The sequence below is a fragment of the Nycticebus coucang genome, chromosome X (genome assembly GCF_027406575.1).
Source record: "Nycticebus coucang isolate mNycCou1 chromosome X, mNycCou1.pri, whole genome shotgun sequence".
NCBI classification, from domain to species: domain Eukaryota; kingdom Metazoa; phylum Chordata; class Mammalia; order Primates; family Lorisidae; genus Nycticebus; species Nycticebus coucang.
The window spans coordinates 182,733,064-182,739,555 of NC_069804.1; positions in this window are offsets into that span (position 1 = coordinate 182,733,064).

Consider the following 6,492-nt stretch of genomic DNA (forward strand, 5'->3'; position numbering starts at 1 on the left):
GCCCCACTCCTTGATTTCCAATGACTTTTACCTCCCTCTATGTACATGTATGCCCATTGCTTAGTTCCAATTTATTAAATCCCACATGTGCTATTTGTTTTTCTATTCTTGGGATACTTCACTTAGGGTAATGGTCTCCAGTTCTATCCAAATTGCTGCAAAGGACATTAATTCATCCTTCTTATGGCTAAATAGTACTCTGTGGTGTACATCTAATACATTTTCTTTATCCACTCATGAACTGATGGTCACTTGGGTTGATTCTACATGTAGGCAATTGTGAATTATGATGCAATAAACATTCAAGTACAGGTGTGTATTTGATAAAATGACTTCTTTTCCTTTGAATAAATGCCCAGGAGTGAGACTGCTGGATTGAAAGTAGATCTACCTTTAGTTATTCAGAAATCTCTGAAACATTGGCTTTACTCTCAGATTTCCACCTTGGATAGTTTCTGTCGCTATATCTTCCAGTTAACTTTTATTTTTTCCGCAATATCCAATATATTTAGTTAACCTCATTTTTTGGGATTTCATATCTAGAAGTTTGATTTGTATCTTTTTATATCTTTCTCATTTCTTATTAACTTTTTACTATATGGAACACAAATATAATCATTGTTTTAATGTCCTTGTTTGCTAATTGTGACATCTGTGTCAGCTCTGGATTAGTTTCAACTGATTGCTTTCCATTTTTATTGTTGTGAAGATTTTCCTCCTTGTTTATTGCATGCTGGCTAATATTTGTTTGGAAGCAGAAATTTTTATTTTACTTTGTCAGGTGCTAAATATTTTCGTGTTCCTATAAACATTGTTGAACTTTGTTCTGGGATATAGTTAATTAGAAATAGTTTGATTATTTTGGTCTTACTTTTAAGATTTATTAGGTGGGAGTGGGGCATTACTCAGTCTAGGGCTAATAGTTTTCCACTTTTGAAGCAAATGTACTCTTCTTAATGCCTGGTGAATTATGAACTTTCCTAGACTGATTGGTGGAGCAGCACTATTTTAGGCTGTCTGAGCACTATGTTCTTCACTCTCATCATTTTAGGTCATTCTTATCCTAGCATCAGGTAGTTTTCTGACATGTGTATGTTGATCAGTACTCTGTCAAATACTTAATGGGGACCCTCTACAGATGTCTACAAATATTTCTCCATGTCTTTCCACTCATTAATATTCTTCAGTATGAACTCTAGGTGCCAAAGACTCTCATGTCCATGTCCTTGACTCAGGAATACTGTCAGGCTCTTCCTGGGTTTTCTCTCCTTGTATCACATCTTGAAAACTTTTTCAAGGCAGTAAGCTAAAACAATTATAGTGATTTCCATCTGTTTCCCTTTTCTCCACAATTGATGTCCTTTGTTGACTGATGTCCAGTGCCTTGAAAGCTATTGTTCTTATTTTTTTTTCCTCAGACAATAAAACAAATGTAGTTCCTATTACTTCATCTTGGCCAGAAGTGGAAGTCTCCATTTGAAAAAATATTAATAATTCATTTAAAATTAAATTAACACGTAAATGGCTGCTTAGCAATATGAGTAGTGTACTTCTAGAGGATTACAGAAGTTCAGTGAGACTGAAGTATAAAAAGCAAGGAGCATGTAACCATGTTGCCAGAAGAAGCTGCTCCAATCAAACACTTTGATTTGGATTCAAGTTTATGTGCCATTCCATTTTTGTTCAGTCCCTCTTTGTCTTCCGGACATGAAGCCATTTTCTCAGTGAAAAACCCCATCTTTTGCTGCTATTGCCTTATCATCTAGCACTATCAGTAACTCATTCCTCCTCCCTCTCCCCTGAGATGAGGATTAGTTTCCATTATATCCTCCATTGAGTCCACTGTGGTAGAAGTGGCCAGTGCTGTGCTACTCTGGCTTAACCCCACTGAAGACAGTAGATGCTCTGGGCCCTCCTACCACTTCTAGACTCAGAGGAACTGCTTTGAAGAGCATGAGATCTCATTCCCATAATGGATACCTAAGGGGTGTGTGACATAACACAAGCTGGGCATGCAGGCAAGTTAACAGCTTCTGAGTTGATTTTCAACAATAAGTAACAAGAGATAGGACGGACTATTCTGAGGTAAGGTAGTTCCGTTCCACCTGCCCATAGATGCCTAATATGATGGAGCAGTTGTTTAAGTTTCCTTTGAGACTGTAGTCAGTTCCACAATCTGCCACCTGATATTTGCTTTCCAATCTTTCTCACCTTCCTTTTCTCTTTCCGTTACTCTTGCTGTCTGAGACTAAACTTCTAAACCTTTAGGGTATAAATTTAATCTTTACCTATTTTTTAGGCAACCTGTATAAGACTGTTTTGTAGATCATGGTCATAAATTGGGAGTTGAGGGCCCTAGAGAACCCTTGGAGTGTGTGAGATGGGAAAGAATGCATGCTGGCTGCTGAACAGAAAGTAGATTCTAGAGGGTAAGAGTAGAGGCAGTAAGCCAAATTAGATAGCTATTGTAGTTTAGGCCACAGCTAATGTTGGCTTAGACTAAAGCAGTAATAGTGGAGTAAGGGAAAAGCTGATACATTGTAAAGATATTTAGAAGGTAGACCTGCAATTAAATGATGGCATAGTTGAGAGGTACAATGATGAGTGAAGAATCATAAAGATCTTAAGTTATTGGCCTTAATAACTGAGTAAATGTTGTCATTCTTGGACATGAAGGAGACTAAAGAACAGATTGGGAAGGAGAAGATGAATTTGAATTTGAGCATGTTAAATTAGAAGATACTATGCACCATCCAATAGAACAGATTTATTAATATTTCTGAATAAACACACATTTGGTGACCTCATTGTCCTCTCTGTGGTTCATCCATTGGCCATCTCTCCATAGTTGCTGGGGACAGGACCCAAGTCTCATAATCTTTTGGATTTTCCTAGTAATGGGAAAGAGAGATCAGGTCTCTGGGACTAGAAATATGTATTTTATGGCTTATTTTGCTTTCTGTCCCTTAATTCACCCAGATGACTGTAAACAGTAAAAGATACTGCAGCTCTTTAGAGACCAAGAGATAATCTGAAACATGCAGCAGGAAGCTGACATCTAGTTGTGGTTGCTGTGGCCCCCTGACATAGCAATCTGAGCTGTTCCACCTTTATGCTACCACCACAGGTTCTCTAAGAGGCAACAAGCTGCCCAGAAACCCACCCAGATTCTCTGCCTTATTTAGTTGGGCCTTCAGCTCAACAATTCTCTCTCTCTCTCTCTCTCAGAATCTCAAGGCTCAGACTGTTCATCAGGTTCCTGTCTGCAGCTTTGGGGATTTAAGTTCAATGTTGAGGACAAGTTGCATCCCAGACATAAACCTTGGGACTTTTGGGCCCTCACTGCAGGCAGCTATGAGGCAGGTCTAGGTTATTACTCAGGCCGAGTCATTAAAGATCCGGAAATTGAAGATTTATGTACCCCTGCCAAACACAGTGTTCTGGTCTGGAAGAATCCTGGCTATGTCTTGGATTGATGAGTAATTCTCTGCCCACACTGTGCTTCATCAGTAAGCAGGGTCTAACTGTCTGTGTAAATAGACTGATGGCGAAGAGATTTGGTCAACTGCTGTGCACATTTATGTGGCCCCCCAGGCTTCCACCTGCGTACTTGTTAGTTTAATATCCCAGGAGCTAATCCCAAATTGAATCACCTTAGATAAAAAGGACATAGTCTTGGTTCTAGTCTGAAGGATTTTGGTTAGGTAAAATGCTACAGATACTTGCAGAGTCATTGCTATAGGTCATACCTGGTCATTGCCCCTTTGATACTCACAGTTTAGAGTTGCAGTTAGACCTATGGTCAGCTAAGCATTCTATACGTAAATTAGGAATAAGTTCTTCTTTGAGCTACAAGTTACTATGATAGCCAAATAACCAAAGGTACTGCAATCCAACAAGGTGTCCTGGAGGAGGTATCATTTGACCTGAGTCTTTTGAGAAGTGATAGTTTAGACAGGTAAATATTAGACTCAAGGCATTACAGGTTTCTCTTGTGTGAGCAAGAGAAAGAAGTGATAAAGAGTCTGCTCAGGGGCATGAAGAGCGTGTAAAGGTGGGAAGGGGGAGATGTGACAGTCAAGAATAATACGTCAGAGACCCTGTAGGCACATTGTCAAGTGTGCTATTTAGTATCTGACCCAGAGCCAAGGAAGATATTTGAAGCGCAAAGACATGATATTCACAAAGATCTATGTTTTAAAAAAGTCAGTCTAGAAAATAGATAGTATGGAGAGAAAATAGAGAGTTCTATTTGAAGATGATAGCACAGTTTCAGCAAGAATTGAGCGGAGTCTAAAGTACTGGAAGTGGGGGGGTTAGAGAAGAAAGGTAAGACCCAAGATATATTATGAAGATACAACAGAAAAGATTTGTCTTCTGTCAAAGGGGGAGAGGAAGACAGTTCACAAGACACCTCCCAGAATCTTCCAGCAAGATAAAAGTACCATCCTTGAAATGAAGAGTCCTGGAGAAGCAGTAGAGAGGGCTGATGGCAGCAGGTTTCACCGCATTGAAGTGCAGGAGTATTTTGGGAAGCCAGTCATACAGCAGGCAATGGACCATGTGGTCCTTTCCAAGAGGGAAGGGGCCCAGGTGAAATCTTCAGATTCTTTCTATTCTGGCCTGCTCCGTTGTCCTACCAGTGCTGCGCTCAGGTCGGGCTTTGGCTCCTTTTTACCCAGAGGGGCAGAATGAGTACATTACCACTAAGATGGGCACACCTCATTCTAAAAGCTTTGCCAAATATCAAGCTCTATGGGTCTCTCATCTTGACCCTAGTCCTGATTTTGGCTCTGCTAGGGAATAACTTCAGTTAAACAGCCTACAGAATAAAAGAACACCCCTTCTGCTCCTTTTCTTACTGGCAAAACACCAAAAAGTAATGGGAGGGTTTGAGTAGTTTTTAGAGGATGTTAGGGGCAATTACAAGGACTTGGTAATGAAAAGATGAAACATCTTCTGGCATTAAATACTTTCTCTTAGACCCTTGTAGAGATGTTGATGTGTTGATGGGGACCCGCAAAGGGGAAATTTTCTGCAGAAGACATAGAGGCCAGTTCCCAAGAGCCTTTTAGAGTGGGAATGTGGGAGTGGTAAGTCAGGCAAAGAGGATAGGAAGCCCCTAACTCCTGGCACCCCAGCATCCCATATTCAGAATGGAAGGCCCTTAGATGTGACCTCATCTTCCTCCCAATTGTACCAATAAGGACACTAAAGCTTGGCTAAGAAGCTGGGACTGGTCAGAAGCCACATATCCAGTCAGAGATAAGATCTGGTTTGACCCCACTTCAGATTCCAGACTTGATGCTTATGATAATTAATTTTATGTGTCAAAATGACTGGGCCTCAAGATGCCCAGATACCTGGTTAAACATTTTTTTTCTTTTTGAATATGCCTTTGAGGTTATTTCCAGGAGATATTAACATTTGATGTGGATTAAGTAAAGCAGAAGGGCTTCCCCCAAAGTATGTGGGCATATTCTAATCTTTTTAAGGCCGGAACAGTATGAAAGTGGAGGAAGGTTAAATTTTCTCTCTGCCTGACCTTGATGTTGGATATCCATTTTCTCTTGCCCTCAGTGCTCCTAATTTGTAGAACTTCAGATCCATACTGGATTCTACACCACCAGGTCTCCAGCTCTCAGGCCTTTGAGCTATACCACCAGCTTTCCTGACTTTCAGCTTACAGATGAAGATCATGGGACTTCTCATCCTCCATAATGGTGTAGTCCAATATCTTATTGTCTATCTATCTATTTATCTATCATATATCTATATCCGAGTTGAGTCTTCTATTATACCTATCCTGCTGGGGCTAGTTCACTATCAATGGGGCCACAAGGTCAAGTTCAAGAAGCCAGGCTTTTTCCTCACTAGACCTGAACCTATAGTGAATGGGGACAGAGAAAGAAGCCTAGGCAGTACCTTGTTAAGAATGATGTTACAAGGAATCAGGGCCCCTGGCCTCAGCATGTAGGATATTTCCTCCTAGAAGGCTGCTCAAAGTTACCCCTTCCTAATGGGAGGCATTGCCAGGGTCTGGCTTTGAGCATAGATGATTTGAATAGTCTGATGTTCTACGTCATTAATACCACTGGCACTCAGCAGAAAATCTATTTCCAACCAGTTTACTCTATTCTTTACAACATCTGAAATCATCATGTGTTATTTTTTTCTTTGCTGTGGTTCTTTTGTCTCAGAAACTTTCACTGACAGCTGTTCTTTCTCCAAAGTCTCCCATCTGCAGCCTGATGGATTTTGCCTTGCCACCTTCCTGTTGGTCCCTTCTAGTTAATCCAATCCTCAGGATTTGTGTCACTTCTGAGGAATCCTCCAAGTAGCACAAGCACAGGGCTAAATGTGCAGGAGAAACTAAAGCATGATCCCTCGCTCCCAGACCCTGAGCAAAACTGGAGAGCTGGGATGGCAGTGGGGAGCAATGGCAGGACATCTGTGACTTTGGCAATGCCTTGCTGAGTGCCTTTTGTAAGT